This window comes from Schistocerca cancellata, chromosome 3, assembly GCF_023864275.1.
Source record: "Schistocerca cancellata isolate TAMUIC-IGC-003103 chromosome 3, iqSchCanc2.1, whole genome shotgun sequence".
NCBI classification, from domain to species: Eukaryota; Metazoa; Arthropoda; class Insecta; order Orthoptera; family Acrididae; genus Schistocerca; species Schistocerca cancellata.
The window spans coordinates 190,288,083-190,305,443 of NC_064628.1; positions in this window are offsets into that span (position 1 = coordinate 190,288,083).

The following is a 17,361-nucleotide window of genomic DNA, read 5'->3' on the forward strand; positions in this document are numbered from 1 at the left end:
GTACAGCAGAACAGATTGAGTAAAGAAGTTACAACATATTAACCCAGAAGGAAGCAACACACAGCACCCATATGACACTGGTGAAGGAGTAAAAAACAAGTTCTATAGACAATTCCAAGGTAATTCGTTAAAATAATAAAATTCAGTGTCAAAAATAAAGCAATGGGCAGGTCAGGGAAAAAGTTAGGATGAAGGGGGAGGGGATGGGAGAGGACGTACACAAATTCCAAGCCAAGGTTAATCAGGAAATTGCGAGACGTATCAAAAAACATGATAAATAATTGTGATATAAAGGCTATTTATGTTAGTACGTGGAAACGGTCCGGCGCAACGGTTATTTTATTAGACTAGCTAGCGCCATCTGTCTGATTCTACTGTGATACTTGCACTCGTGGCCCGACTGCCATACAAACTCTTAAGTTTGTCGGCGGGGCCACTGATACATCTCACGCTATCGCCCCATAAGCTCTGCTGTGCGGCGCCCTTTACACATGGCGACGAGTAAGGTAATTAAACTGTTTTTCGGTATTTATTTTCACGGTCTCCTCAGCTGCCCTTTCCGAGTCTACTATTTGCAAGTTATCAAACCTGATAATTTTTCCTCTGCAATTTTTTATCGGTCCGGTTCTTTCCAGGAACCCAGTAGACAGACATTGGGGCTTTTCAACTTATTGATATCACAGTCGCATTTTGGTGATGTGCTTGCATTGCGTAAGCGTTTTACGGACAGCGTGCGCCGTGATCAGTTTCTGTAAATTTGGTGAGAACTTGCCCCGTGGAGTACGTTTTTGAACTAGATGGGATCAAGACGTTCCCTTGCATTTATTTTTATAATTTGCTTGAGTTGTTGATAATATTAAGATGCCTAACACAACTGAAATTTGAAAGTAAAAACCTCCGCCGCCAAGACTGTATTTTTATATCAAATAAATAAAAGCGCTTAGCCCGTTAATGCCGCCCTAAGGCAAACTGTTATCAGAATTTACTTACAGCAAATTGTTGACTATTAAAGGATAAAAGGAAAGACACATCACAATAGAAGGAGTAGAAATGGGGAGGGGGGGAGGTGACTGAGGCAGGGAAGGTAGGATGCAGGAGGGGCGAGTGGGAGGGAGGGGAGAGGTGATGAATCATCGCTAAAGTAACCATTGCTGACACAAGGTAACATATGCAATTCAAAGGTGGCGCTAGGAAAGTACACCCAGAATTATACATCCAATAGACCATTGTAAATGTCGAAACACCATTTATGATTTCAAGTGATTTTTTCATTAAAGACATTCTGTGGATTCTCCAAACGATGTTCATAGATTTCAAGTTTTCCATTTCAGTCTAGGTCTAAACCTTTTAATTCAATGTGTAAGATGGACATTGCACTTTCCAGTGGGCTCCAGAGAGTGAATGGCATTTACCAGTTGACAGCCAAGAGCAGTTACGTTCTTGTAATTGTACTCTCTGAATCTGGTTTTAAAATCACGATTTGTCTGTCATATATATATATTTCTCAAGACCCATATTAAAACGCCTGACCTTGAAAATTCTTGCACTTTCTAGACTACTGAAGTGCTTAAAAACGACTTAATTTTCTTCCCCGTGTGGAAGCCTATCTCTACATTAGCTTTCCTGAAAGCCTTGGCAATTCACTCACGCAACTGACCCGAATAAAAAGTAGAAGCAAATTTGAAGTTATCATATGGAGCACGACTAATGCTTAGCTTGTCAAAAACGACCTCACCAATGCAAGCGATGATCCTTTCCGAATAGCCGTTATCTATTGGCATTCTAATTTCGGTTTCCCTATTACCTTTGCTAATCCATGGAAAAAAATGCTTGAAAAATGCCCCTTTATGTGCATGGGAATGGCACCAATCCGCACCAATAACTATATTTGTAGCAGTAGGTTTCCGAAAAATATTTAACCTAAGTTGGTTCCTTGTCTTATTATATTCAAGTTCAGGTATCTGTGCCACCCGTTGCTCCCTATTTCCACCGCAAACTGAATATTACGATGCGGTTGCTTAAGATTGTTAGCAAGCTGAATTACTTCATACTCATCACGTCGAAGGCGTCAACATGTCTGTGACATATGAGAATGCTATTAGAAGCTTATGCGTTTCTGTAAATTATTAATGAAAATGTCACCCAAAAGATCTGATGGGCAGCAGAACGTAGGAAGGCTATCTTTTTGAAAGTATGTTCTGTTGTTGAAAATGAAGTAACTGCAAGAGAGAGACGAACGTATTAATTCCAGTAGTTCAAATATTTCACCAGGACTCCACCTTTCGCAGCAATGCAGGCTGCTATTCTCCCATGGCGACGATCGTAGAGATGCTGGATGTAGTCCTGTGGAACGGCTTGCCATGCCATTTCCACCTGGCGCCTCAGTTGGACCAGCGTTCGTGCTGGACGTGCAGACCGCGTGAGACGACGCTTCATCCAGTCCCAAACATGCTCAATGGGGGACAGATCCGGAGATCTTGCTGGCCAGGGTAGTTGACTTACACATTCTAGAGCACGTTGGGTGGCACGGGATACATGCGGACGTGCATTGTCCTGTTGGAACAGCAAGTTCCCTTGCCGGTCTAGAAATGGTAGAACGATGGGTTCGATGACGGTTTGGATGTGCCGTGCACTATTCAGTGTCCCCTCGACGATCACCAGTGGTGTACGGCCAGTGTAGGAGATCGCTCCCCACACCATGATGCCGGGTGTTGGCCCTGTGTGCCTCGGTCGTATGCAGTCCTGATTGTGGCGCTCACCTGCACGGCGCCAAACACGCATACGACCATCATTGGCACCAAGGCAGAAGCGACTCTCATCGCTGAAGACGACACGTCTCCATTCGTCCCTCCATTAACGCCTGTCGCGACACCACTGGAGGCGGGCTGCACGATGTTGGGGCGTGAGCGGAAGACGGCCTAACGGTGTGCGGGACCGTAGCCCAGCTTCATGGAGACGGTTGCGAATGGTCCTCGCCGATACCCCAGGAGCAACAGTGTCTCTAATTTGCTGGGAAGTGGCGGTGCGGTCCCCTACGGCACTGCGTAGGATCCTACGGTCTTGGCGTGCATCCGTGCGTCGCTGCGGTCCGGTCCCAGGTCGACGGGCACGTGCACCTTCCGCCGACCACTGGCGACAACATCGATGTACTGTGGAGACCTCACGCCCCACGTGTTGAGCAATTCGGCGGTACGTCCACCCGGCCTCCCGCATGCCCACTATACGCCCTCACTCAAAGTCCGTCAACTGCACATACGGTTCACGTCCACGCTGTCGCGGCATGCTACCAGTGTTAAAGACTGTGATGGAGCTCCGTATGCCACGGCAAACTGACTGACACTGACGGCGGCGGTGCACAAATGCTGCGCAGCTAACGCCATTCGACGGCCAACACCGCGGTTCCTGGTGTGTCCGCTGTGCCGTGCGTGTGATCATTGCTTGTACAGCCCTCTCGCAGTGTCCGGAGCAAGTATGGTGGGTCTGACACACCGGTGTCAATATGTTCTTTTTTCCATTTCCAGGAGTGTAAAAAATTCGAGTTTTCATCTTTTTAAATCTCTGAGATATCGTAGAAGATCGTATTTTCTAACTTCAACTGTGTTGTTAGATTGAAAGATTGAAAGAAAAATCTATAGTTTTGAAATGCTCAGAGTAATTAACGTAGAGAATCAAGTGAGGTATGCTAGAAATTTTAGTGTCACAGGCAGTCTATTTTTAACGAATTTACGCATAATAGCGTCTTGCTACGCAATTTTGGGTCCAGTATATCTTCCATTTCCATCGCTGTCATTCTTGTTAAATTTCGATATTGTTGTGAATCTTCCATCACCAGCTTTACAGTGAGATTCATGCATGCTCCAATATCATCCCAGCGTTGAATCCATTGTTATCCAACGTGAACACGGTTGTTTATGTATTTTCTTTGCCACTAAATATATTAAAAGTGGAGCTGCAGCACGACATTCTCCCATCACAATTTCTTCTTAAGCGCACAAAGCTACGACTCAGTCTCATCTCAGCTCTCAGAGACACTCAACCTGCTGTGTGGAAATACTTCCGAAATCTGCCCTCGTAATACTCTCAGACACTAACTGGAAGTACAGCAAGTGACTATCGCACAGTTACTATCAATGAAAATTCGCTCCCAGTGTACACAAAACTGGAAGCACTATCAGAGATTACCAACCCATCTAAGATGAAAAAAAACTCTCACGTTTATCCCGATCGTAAAGGTCCGTTCCAACCAGTTAGCGGGAGAACATTGGACGGGAACAGCACGCAGTTAACATTTGGAGTCGGTCGCGTAGCAAGAGGCCACTGAACACAGAGACATATAACAACTTTCATCTGACTGGAAGGATATATGACTAGGAATGTGAACTCTCCTCCACCCTGTTGCATCCAGACTGGTTTGCAAATTCATCTGACTGTTGACATGTTGACATGTTGAAAAGCCGACATCAGCATGTCCGCAATTTGGTGGAATTGCTTGATCTAGACCTCAGCGAATGGCTTAACCTGGAAGCGACGTACCTTCACAATATTGCGGAGTCATTGCATAATCGATTAAGGAAGTTACGAAGCCTATGAGCGGAATTTCACGGTATTAAGTGATCCTGGTGATGATTTCTCGAGGGATGCTTAATGTTTGTCTTGTGAGCGTATGCGGTAATGTAATTTTGCAGAAGAAGAAATGTATTTACGAGAGTTTAAGACTTTATAACACCACTGAGCTGGATAACAGACCCTTTTAAAGTGTAATGAGACGTTGTACAGTACACGGAGTGTTGCCATGATTGCGTATCTAGCTAATAGTTGACCCATGCTTTACGCGTTCTCACATGAACTAGTGTGTTATTAATTAGTGTGCTGAAGGTGTAATCTTTTACTTGTAATTGAAGTTGTAATGAACTAAACGAGCGTGAAGCCAGAGGGCTAAACATGGTATAGTACCTCTGAAACTTGTGGGCTCAAGCTTAGGAAGTGAAATTTTTTGGTAAAAATTATACACGATTGCCTTGCTTGTTGAGTTTTGTTGCAGATCAGTCCAAGGTAGAGAGAGACCTGAGCCCCAGGTGCATCAGACGAGAAACACTATTTTTTCAGCGTTACTTTGGAAGAATAGCAGTGCGCGCAGAAATGGAGAAAGTTCCCACAGATGTTTTGGGGCAAACAGCTGCAGCTCCAACAATGTGACCACTCTCCTACAAGGATAATCGCCGGAAAAGATGATATTCAACATAAACTACATGAGAATATCTCACACGAAGGCGTAGCCCTTCATTTATTAATAAAGATTTAATGGCTAAACGAGTATGGAACCAAAGAGCTGAACACCGTAGGGCAAATTCGCAGCCCTTGAAGCTTATGGTTCAAACTGCCTAGTACTTCGGAAGTAAAAATAAAAATTTTAGCGGAAACTTTCTGGCTATGTTTTGAAATCTAAGCTTCTAACGTCGACAGACAAGAATGCATGGGAAAAGAAAAGCTCGCTATAGAGACTGAAAGACGTGCGAAAGACAGAAATGGGTGATATACATCAACAAAACATCGTAAATACATTTCATTACACGAATGCTGAAAGAGGAAGAAAAAGGGTCAAACCAACAGTAGAATTTGCTTCAGAGTCCTCAGACTTCTCACAACCTAGAAGTAGCTCAGGTATAGATATTGAATTACTGTTTGGCGAGGAAGTATTCGAAGGGGGAGAAGAAGAAGGAGAACAAAAGACGGGGACTTCAAGGGAGAATCAGAGGACAAACAAAGTACATTGACCGAGCGGGGTGGCGCAGTGGTTAGACACTGGACTCGCATTCGGGAGGACGACGGTTCAATCCCGCGTCCGGCCATCCTGGTTTAGGTTTTCCGTGATTTCCCTAAATCACTCCAGGCAAATGCCGGGATGGTTCCTCTGAAAGGGCACGGCCGACTTCCTTCCCTAATCCGATGAGACCGATGACCACGCTGTCTGGTCTCCTTCCCCAAACCAACCAATCAACCAAAGTACATTGTTTGCTAGGTATATAGACAGATATTTCTCTTTCTTCTTCTTTTTCGGTCTTCTGGCTGCCATGAATTCCTCTCCTGTGCCATTCTCTTTATCTCAGAGTAGCACTTGCACCTACTCCCTCAATTATTTAATTATTTGCTGGACGTATTCCAGTCTTCATCCTCCTGCTGTACAATTCTGACCATCTACAGATCCCTGTAGTATCAAGGCAGTTGTTCCCTGATGTCTTAACAGGTGGCGCGGGGTAACCGCGCGATGAGGGGCGCCTGGCCACACGTCGGGCGGCTTCTCCCGTCGGACGTTCGCGTCCTCCCTCGGGCGTGGGTGTATGTGTGCGTTATCCTTAGCGTGAGTTAGTTTAAGTAAGATTAAGTAGTGTGTAAGCCTAGGGACCGATGATCTAGCAGCTTGGTTCCATAGGAACTTACCACGAATTTCCTAAATTTTCTTAAAGCGTGTCCTACAATTCAGTCCCTTCTTCTTGTCAGTATTTTACATATATTCCACTTCTCGCCGACTGTATGGAGAACCTACTCTCAACTTACCAACTACTTTTCAATATTCTTATGAAGCACCATATCTCAATGCTTGTATTATCTTCTTTTCCTGTTTTCTTACAATCCATATCTCACTGCCATATAAAGCTGTGCTCCAACTGTAGGTTTTTCAGAAATATCTAGTGTTTCAGAACTATCTAGTGTTTCCTTTAGCCTTGCTTCCATTATCAACCACAACGTCAGAACTGCCTCTCAAGTGTCTTAATGCTTCCCAAAGCCAAACTGCTCGGCATTAACACATCCTCAGTTTTCTTGTCCATTCTTCTGTATATTCTTTTTGTTAGCAACTTCGATGCATGAGCTGTTGAGCTAAAGGTGCGTTTACTGTCACACTTGTCAGCTCTTTCAATCTGCGAAATCGCTAGGATAATGTTTTTGCGAAAGTCAGATGGTACATCACCAGACTTATTCATTCTATATATCACGTTAATAATTGTTTTGTTGCCACTTTTCCCAATGATTTTAGAAATTTTGATGGAAAGTCATCTATCTCTTCTGCTTTATTCGATTGTATGTCTTCCAGAGCTCTTTGAAATTGTAATTGTAATACTGGATGCTCTATCTTTTCTATATCGACTCCTGTTTCTTGTTCCATCACGTCATGAGACAAGCCTCCCCCCTCATAGAGGCCTTCAATGTCCTCTCTCTCCTCTGCATTTAACAGCTAAATTTCCATTGCACTCTTAATGTTGCTTGGGCTCAGTAATTCAACTATTTTATGTCTCTCTACTAATCTTCCTCTCGTTTTTTAAGTACTATATAAAAATTTACGAGATATTTCACTACAGTATTTTGTTGAGTAACTTGGCCGCGATATGACAGTGTTAAAAATGATTATTTCAAGGGTTCTTCTACGCAGGCACCCGTTTTTATTTTGTGGGCTATAAACCCCGCAATTTATTGTTTTCGCTTAGTCATGAATCTCTCTATAATTAATAATCAGACAGTTATAGAAAACTACCCAGTGTAGGACATCTGAAATTGCGAGAAAATCTGCCCTCATTGACCATAGTGTTACGAAAAGTGAAAACCGTGGTACCCCAACCACCCTCGGCAATTGGGGTGTGCGGGTGTCGGCATGGCATTTGTGGTAACAGGGTTGTTTATGCATTGCGGCATAGATCTGGCCTGGAACCGCAGTAGTGGCAGGACCGTGGTAAGCAGTGCCTTTACGGGACAGGCCGAGTTGTTTCTCCACTGCGGGCTGCAGAAGTACTGACGTGAATGTGGCTGGAAGCGGTACATCGGAGTAAAAGTAACCCACTACTCGGTATAAATAACCGTCGCACCTTAGCAGAGAGATTCGCAGCCCGGAAGACTCACTACAATGAGGGGGCCATGCAAGGTGCGTACCAGGGATAAGCGAATAACCATAACGAACCTGATTATCCGCTACCACTGCACCATTTTCTAGCACCAAGCCTTCCTTTGGGGCCTTGGTGCCTCCTTACTGGTGAGCCACGTCCAGACTCAGTCCAGCAGTAGCCCAACTCTTACCCATGGGGCACTGGGTCATGAATGGAGAGTACAGCTACACGCTCGTCAGAGACGGTGTGGGCGCTCTGGTGCGTCGCACCTGCACTGACGGGAGCTGGCTTTCTCACCTGGAGGTTGTAATCCTCTGCAAGTATTTTGGCTGTATTTCGCGCTGCTGACGCCATCCGCAAGCATCTGTGGCCTGCCTGAGTGGATCGCATACTGCTTGTTGGAAGTCATTACCGTGGGTACATGCTTCAGAGCATACTGGCTGAACGACGAAATACACAGCACAGCATCTGTCTATCATGCCTCGTGCCCAGAATGACGTGGCCGCGACACCGCAGCACATGAGTGTAGTAAACATTTTTCTTTTTCATCAGTCTACTGACTGGTTTGATGCGGCCCGCCACGAATTCCTTTCCTGTGCTAACCTCATCATCTCAGAGTAACACTTGCAACCTACGTCCTCAATTATTTGCTTGACGTATTCCAATCTCTGTCTTCCTCTACAATTTTTGCCCTCTACAGCTCCCTCTAGTACCATGGAAGTAATTCCCTCATGTCTTAGCAGATGACCTATCATCCTGTCCCTTCTCCTTATCAGTGTTTTCCTCATATTCCTTTCCTCTCCGATTCTGCGTAGAACCTCCTCATTCCTTACCTTATCAGTCCACCTAATTTTCAACATTCGTCTGTAGCACCACATCTCAAATGCTTCGATTCTCTTCTGTTCAGGATTTCCCACAGTCCATGTTTCACTACCATACTATGCTGTACTCCAGACGTACATCCTCAGAAATTTCTTCCTGAAACTAAGGCCGGTATTTGATATTAGTAGACTTCTCTTGGCCAGAAATGCCTTTTTTGCCATAGCGAGTCTGCTTTTGATGCTTCGTCCGTCATTGGTCATTTTACTGCCTAGGTAGCAGAATTCCTTAACTTCATTGACTTCGTGACCATCAATCCTGATGTTAAGTTTCTCGCTGTTCTCATTTCTACTACTTCTCATTACCTTCGTCTTTCTCCGATTTACTCTCAAACCATACTGTGTACTCATTAGACTGTTCATTCCGTTCAGCAGATCATTTAATTCTTCCTCACTTTCACTCAGGATAGCAGTGTCATCAGCGAATCGTATCATTGATATCCTTTCACCTTGTATTTTAATTCCACTCCTGAACCTTTCTATTATTTCCATCATTGCTTCCTCGATGTACAGATCGAAGAGTAGGGGCGAAAGGCTACAGCCATGTCTTACACCCTTCTCAATACGAGCACACCGTTCTTGATCGTCCACTCTTATTATTCCCTCTTGGTTGTTGTACATATTGTATATGACCCGTCTCTCCCTATAGCTTATCCCTACTTTTTTCAGAATCTCGAACAGCTTGCACCATTTTATATTGTCGAACGCTTTTTCCAGGTCGACAAATCCTATGAAAGTGTCTTGATTTTTCTTTAGCCTTGCTTCCATTATTAGCCGTAACGTCAGAGTTGCCTCTCTCGTCCCTTTACTTTTCCTGAAGCCAAACTGATCGTCACCTAGCTCATTCTCAATTTTCTGTTCCATTCTTCTGTATATTATTCTTGTAAGCAGCTTCGATGCATGAGCTGTTAAGCTGATTGTGCGATAATTCTCGCACTTGTCAGCTCTTGCCGTCTTCGGAATTGTGTGGATGATGCTTTTCAGAAAGCCAGATGGTATATCGCCAGACTCATATATTCTACACACCAACGTGAATAGTAGTTTTGTTGCCACTTCCCCCAATGCTTTTAGAAATTCTGATGGAATGTTATCTATCCCTTCTGCCTTATTTGACCGTAAGTCCTCCAAAGCTCTTTTAAATTCCGATTCTAATACTGGATCCCCTATCTCTTCTAAATCGACTACTGTTTCTTCTTCTATCACATCATACAAATCTTCACCGTCATAGGGGCTTTCAATGTATTCTTTCCACCTATCTGCTCCCTCCTCTGCATCTAACTGTGGAATTCCCGTTGCACTCTTAATGTTACCGCCGTTGCTTTTAATGCCACCAAAGGTTGTTTTGACTTTCCTGTATGCTGAGTCTGTACTTCCGACAATCATATCTTTTTCGATGTCTTCACATTTTTCCTGCAGCCATTTCGTCTTAGCTTCCCTGCACTTCCTATTTATTTCATTCCTTAGCGACTTGTATTTCTGTATTCCTGATTTTCCCGGAACATGTTTGTACTTCCTCTTTTCATCAATCAACTGAAGTATTTCTTCTGTTACCCATGGTTTCTTCGCAGCTACCTTCTTTGTACCTATGTTTTCCTTCCTAACTTCTGTGATGGCCCATTTTAGAGATGTCATTTCCTCTTCAACTGTACTGCCTACTGCGCTATTCCTTATTGCTGTATCTATAGCGTTACAGAACTTCAAACGTATCGCGTCGTTCCTTATTACTTCCGTATCCCACTTCTTTGCATATTGATTCTTCCCGACTAATGTCTTGAACTTCAGCCTACTCTTCATCACTGCCATATTGTGATCTGAGTCTATATCTGCTCCTGAGTACGCCTTACAATCCAGTATCTGATTTCGGAATCTCTGTCTGACCATGATGTAATCTAATTGAAATCTTCCCGTATCTCCCGGCCTTTTCCAAGTATACCTCTTCCTCTTGTGATTCTTGATCAGGGTATTCGCTATTACTAGCTGAAACTTGTTACAGAACTCAATTAGTCTTTCTCCTCTTTCATTCCTTGTCCCAAGCCCATATTCTCCTGTAACCTTTTCTTCTACTCCTTCCCCTACAACTGCATTCCAGTCGCCCATGACTATTAGATTAACGTCCCCCTTTACATACTGCATTACCGTTTCAATATCCTCATACACTTTCTCTTCAGCTTGCGACGTCGGCATGTATACCTGAACTATCGTTGTCGGTGTTGGTCTGCTGTCGATTCTGATTAGAACAACCCAGTCACTGAACTGTTCACAGTAACACACCCTCTGCCCTACCTTCCTATTCATAACGAATCCTACACCTGTTACACCAATTTCTGCTGCTGTTGATATTACCCGATACTCATCTGACCCGAAATCCTTGTCTTTGTTCCGCTTCACTTTACTGACCCCTGCTATATCTAGATTGAGCCTTTGCATTTCCCTTTTCAGATTTTCTAGTTTCCCTACCACGTTCAAGCTTCTGACATTCCACGCCCCGACTCGTAGAACGTTATCCTTTCGTTGATTATTGAATCTTTTTCTCATTGTAACCTCCCCCTTGGCGGTACCCTCCCGGAGATCCGAATGGGGGACTATTCCGGAATCTTTTGCCAATGGAGAGATCATCATGACACTTCTTCAAATACAGGCCACATGTCCTGTGCATACACCTTACGTGTCTTTAACGCAGTGGTTTCCATTACCTTCTGCATCCTCGTGTTGTTGATCATTGCTGATTCTTCCGCCTTTAGGGGCAATTTCCCACCCCTAGGACAAGAGAGTGCCCTGAACCTCTATCCGCTCCTCCACCCTCTCTGACAAGGCCGTTGGCAGAATGAGGCTGACTTCTTATGCCGGAAGTCTTCGGCCGCCAATGCTGATTATTTATCAAAACTTAGGTAGTGGCCGGTATCGAACACGGGACCGAAGACGTTTTGATTATGAATCAACGACGCTACCCCTTTTTTTTCATTTTGTTCGTTATTGATCGTTGTGTTTGGTCGTTGCGGACACCGCAAGACATCCTGTTCAAGTACGGTGGTTGATCCTTCCACTCAGTTTTTTATTACAGAGGCCAACCGGCTCCCTGACCGAACACGCTGAGCTACCGTGCCGGCATCCCTAGACCACGGCTGTCATTGCAACCATATGAGTTGAAATAAAGTGATTGTCTTTATAAATTGTTTTACTGAGCTACCGGTGACCTGCTCATCACCATGGCGCTCCGCCGCCACCCAGACCTGGACAGAAGTACCCCTTCAACATTGGGTCCATTTCAATACTTAATGAGAATGATTTCATGGTTGTGAAATTATTTTTGTAAATCATTTACATTTTCAGCAATAAATTTCAATTTTTGAAGTAATATCATTCTGTCGATTTTGACGAGGCATATTGTTTACTTCCCGATTCTGGAATATTTGGTTCTCATAAATAATAGTGGTGAGATAACACAAACATAACTACATATGTGATTAATTTCTAAGGTTGATGTATATTTCCTTTACACTAAAACCAGTTCTCGAAGTTAAACTGTTACATGCAGTGCAAATTGATTAGGTTAGATATGTGTAGGTTAGAAAGATGAAAGTTTAAAATGTTATATATATATATTTCAAAATGTGCTCTGCGAGTGTGGAAACTACATTACGCAACACCTATGGAAAAATACTCCAGTCAAATGTCGTGCAGATTACTATAAACACCTCAGAAAGGTACTCTTGTTGGGATTGCATAAAGAGAGACACTCTGTCGCTAGGATGTCTGCATCTTCCACTTCACTATGTGTCAGAAACTGAGCGCTGATTCTTAATCTAGTGTGGTAGACGGCGCTGCTCAAACCGTACCATCGGAGAATATGAATGAAAGTCATGACTGACTTTTGTTTTTACGCTTCAAAGTGTTGACTGAACTCAGAGCTTCCTATATATCCTAAGCACGGTAAAATTTCATTTCTCCGTGTTTAGCAACCACAATAACGTAAGTAAATAGATAAACGTGTTTTATATTATAATCTGGGTATTTCTTACAATATCTTATTCAAAAAATTTGCTAGTGGCAGGATAACAAACTCTGCTTCCCATCTCATACACCAAGAAAACTTGTTCATTTGGTAAGTTATTTATATATAAATCTTTCTTCAGCACACCCTTCTAGCATCTCTTTACATCATGCTTTATTTAGTGCTTTAGGACTGCATTAGCAGCACATTTCAGGGAATTTCGGTTTCTGATACACGTTTCCCCCCTAACGGCAAGTTTAATCCACGGCAGACATCTTTCATAATTTTGAGTTAAAACTGATTATAGTAAAGCTATTTAGATGAAACGAGTGCGGCTGTAGCGAACAAGGCTCACTTCGCATTTATATGACCTTGAGAAGTGTGGGTTATGGCGAAGATTGGATACATGCCAATGGCAAGCCTACGAAATCGCAAGTCCCGTCCCTCTTGGGACTAAGAAATGAAAGAGGAAGCCGTCTGGTAGAATTTTGCACAGAGCATAGCTTAATCATAGCTAACACTTGGTTCAAGAATCATAAAAGAAGGTTGTATACATAGGAGGATCCTGGAGACACTAAAAGATATCAGATAGATTATATAACGGTAAAACAGAGATTTAGTAACCAGGTTTTAAATTGTAGGACATTTCCAGGGGCAGATGTGGACTCTGACCACAATCTATTGGTTATGAACTGTAGATTAAAACTGAAGAAATTCCATAAAGGTGAAAATTTATGGAGATGGGACCTGGATAAACTGACTAAACCAGAGGTTGTACAGGGTTTCAGGGACAGCATAAGGGAACAATTGACAGGAATGGGGGAAAGAAATACAGTAGAAGAAGAATGGGTAGCTCTGAGGGATGAAGTAGTGAAGGCAGCAGAGGATCAAGTAGGTAAAAGGACGAGGGCTAGTAGAAATCCTTGGGTAACAGAAGAAATATTGAATTTAATTGATGAAAGGAGAAAATATAAAAATGCAGCAATTGAAGGAGGCAAAAAGGAATACAAACGTCTCAAAAATGAGATCGACAGGAAGTGCAAAATGGCTAAGCAGGGATGGCTAGAGGACAAATGTAAGGATGTAGAGGCTTATCTCACTAGGGGTAAGATAGATACAGCCTACAGGAAAATTAAAGAGACCTTTGGAGGAAAGAGAGCCACTTGTATGAATATCAAGAGCTCAGATGGAAACCCAGTTCTAAGCAAAGAGGGGAAAGCGGAAAAGTGGAAGGAGTATATAGAGGGTCTATACAAGGGCGATGTACTTGAGGACAATATTATGGAAATGGAAGAGGATGTAGATGAAGATGAATTGGAAGATACGATACTGCGTGAAGAGTTTGACAGAGCACTGAAAGTCCTGAGTCGAAACAAGGCCCCGGGAGTAGACAACATTCCATTGGAACTACTGACGGCCTTGGGAGAGGCAGTTCTGAAAAAAATTCTACCATCTGGTGAGCAAGATGTATGAGACAGGCAAAAAACCCTCAGACTTCAAGAAAAATATAATAATTCCAATCCCAAAGAAAGCAGGTGTTGACAGATGTGAAAATTACCGAACTACCAGTTTAATAAGCCACAGCTGCAAAATACTAACGCGAAATATTTACAGAAGAATGGAAAAACTGGTAGATGCCGACCTCGGGGAAGATCAGTTTGGATTCCGTAGAAATGTTGGAAAACGTGAGGCAATACTGACCTTACGACTTATCTTAGAAGAAATATTAAGGAAAGGCCAACCTACGTTTCTAGCATTTGTAGACTTAGAGAAAGCTTTTGACAATGTTGACTGGAATACTCTCTTTCAAATTCTAAAGGTGGCAGGGTAAAATACAGGGAGCGAAAGGCTATTTACAATTTGTACAGAAACCAGATGGCAGTTATAAGAGTCGAGGGGCATGAAAGGGAAGCAGTGGTTGGGAAGGGAGTGAGACAGGGTTGTAGCCTCTCTCCGATGTTATTCAATCTGTATATTGAGCAAGCAGTAAAGGAAACAAAAGAAAAATTGGGAGTAGGTATTGAAATCCAGGGAGAAGAAATAAAAACTTTGAGGTTCGCCGATGACATTGTGATTCTGTCAGAGACAGCAAAGGACTTGGAAGAGCAGTTGAATGGAATAGACAGTGTCTTGAAAGGAGGATATAAGATGAACATCAACAAAAGTAAAACGAGGATAATGGAATGTAGTCGAATTAAGTCGGGTGATGCTGCGGGAATTAGATTAGGAAAAATGATACGCTTAAAGCAGTAAAGGAGTTTTGCTATTTGGGGAGCAAAATAACTGATGGTGGTCGAAGTAGAGAGGATATAAAATGTAGACTGGCAATGGCAAGGAAAGCGTTTCTGAAGAAGAGAAATTTGTTAACATCGAGTATAGAATTAAGTGTCAGGAAGTCGTTTCTGAAAGTATTTGTATGGAGTGTAGCCATGTATGGAAGTGAAACATGGACGATAAATAGTTTGGACAAGAAGAGAATAGAAGCTTTTGAAATGTGGTGCTACAGAAGAATGCTGAAGATTAGATGGGTAGATCACGTAACTAATGAGGAGGTGTTGAATAGGATTGGGGAGAAGTTTGTGGCACAACTTGACTAGAAGAAGGGGTCGGTTGGTAGGACATGTCCTGAGGCATCACGGGATCACAAATTTAGCATTGGAGGGCAGTGTGAGAGGGTAAAAATCGTAGAGGGAGACCAAGAGATGAATACACTAAACAGATTCAGAAGGATGTAGGTTGCAGTAGGTACTGGTAGATGAAGAAGCTTGCACAGGAGAGATTAGCATGGAGAGCTGCATCAAACCAGTCTCAGGACTGAAGACCACAACAACAACAATAACAGTTGCTGACCTGCTATATTATAGCTAAATGATGAAGGATATTTCTTTCTATGTATTTGCAGCACGTTACACGTGTCTACATTGAGATTCAATTGCCATTCCGTGCACCATGCGTCAATTCGTTGCGGATCTTCCTCCATTTCAGTACAGTTTTACATTGTTACAACCTCTCGATATACTACAGCATCATCCGCAAAAAGTCTCAGTGAACTTCCGATACTATCCACAAGGTTATTTATGAATACTGTGAATAGCAACGGTCCCACGACGCTCCCCTGCGGCACACCTGAAATCACTCTTACTTCGGAAGACTTCTCTCCATTAAGAATGACATGCAGCGTTCTGTTATCTAGGAACTCTTCAATCCAATCGCACGATTAGTCTGATGGTCCATATGCTCTTACATTGTTCATTAAACGATTGTGGGGAACAGTATCGAACGCCTTGCGGAAGTCAAGAAACACGGCATCTGCCTGGGAATCCGTGTCCATGGCCCTCTGAGTCTCGTAGAAGAATAGCGCGAGGTGGGTTTCACACGATCGTCTTTTTCGAAACCCCTGTTGATTCCTGCAGAGTAGATTTCTAGTCTCCAGAAAAGTCACTATACTCGAACATAATACGTGTTCCAAAATTGTACAACTATTCGACTTTAGAGATGTAGGTCTATAGCTCTGCACATCTGTTCGACGTCCCTTCTTGATAACGGGGATGACCTGTGCCCTTTTGCAATCCGTTGGAACGCTACGTTCTTCTATAGACCTACGGTACACCGCTACAAGAAGGGGGGGGGGGGGGCAAGTTCCTTCACGTACTCTGTGTAAAATCGAACTGGTATCCCATAAGTTCCAGCGGCCTTTCCCCTTTTGAGCGATTTTAATTGTTTTTCTATCCCTCTGGCATCAATTTCGATATCTACCATTTTGTCATCTGTGCGACAATCTAGAGAAGGAACTACAGTGCAGTCTTCCTCTGTGAAACAGCTTCCGAAAAAGAGATTTAGTATTTCGGCCTTTAGTCTGTCATCCTCTGTTTCCGTACCATTTTGGTCACAGATTTTCTGGACATTTTGTTTTGGTCCACCTACCGCTTTGACATTAGACCAAAATTTCTTAGGATTTTCAGCCAAGTCAGTACACAGAACTTTACTTTCGAATTCATTGAACGCCTCTCGCATAGCCCTTCTCGCTCTACATTTCGCTTCGCGTAATTTTTGTTTGTCTGCAAGGCTTTGGCTATGTTTATATTTGGTGTGAAGTTTCCTTTGCTTCCGCAGCACATGTTGTACCACGGTGGCTCTCTTCCATCTCTTACGATCTTGTTTGGCACATACTCATCTAATGCATATTGTACGATGCTTTTGAACTTTGTACACTGATCCACAACACTATCTCTACTTGAGACAATACTTTTGTGTTGAGCCGTCAAATACTCTGAAATCTGCTTTTTGTCACTTTGCTAAACAGAAATATCTTCCTACCTTTTTTATTATTTCTATTTACGGCTGAAATCATCGATGCAGTAACCACTTTATGATCCCTGATTCCCAGTTCCACGTTAACTGTTTCAAATAGTTCGGGTCTGTTTGTCACTAGAAGGACTAATATGTTATCGCCACGAATCAGTTCTCTGTTTAACTGCTCAAGGTGGTTTTCAGATAAAGCACTTAAAAAAAATTCACTGCATTCTTTGACCCTGCCACCGGTTATAGACGTGTGAGTCTCCCAGTCTATATCCGGCAAATTAAAATCTCCACCCAGAACTATGACATGGTCGGGAAA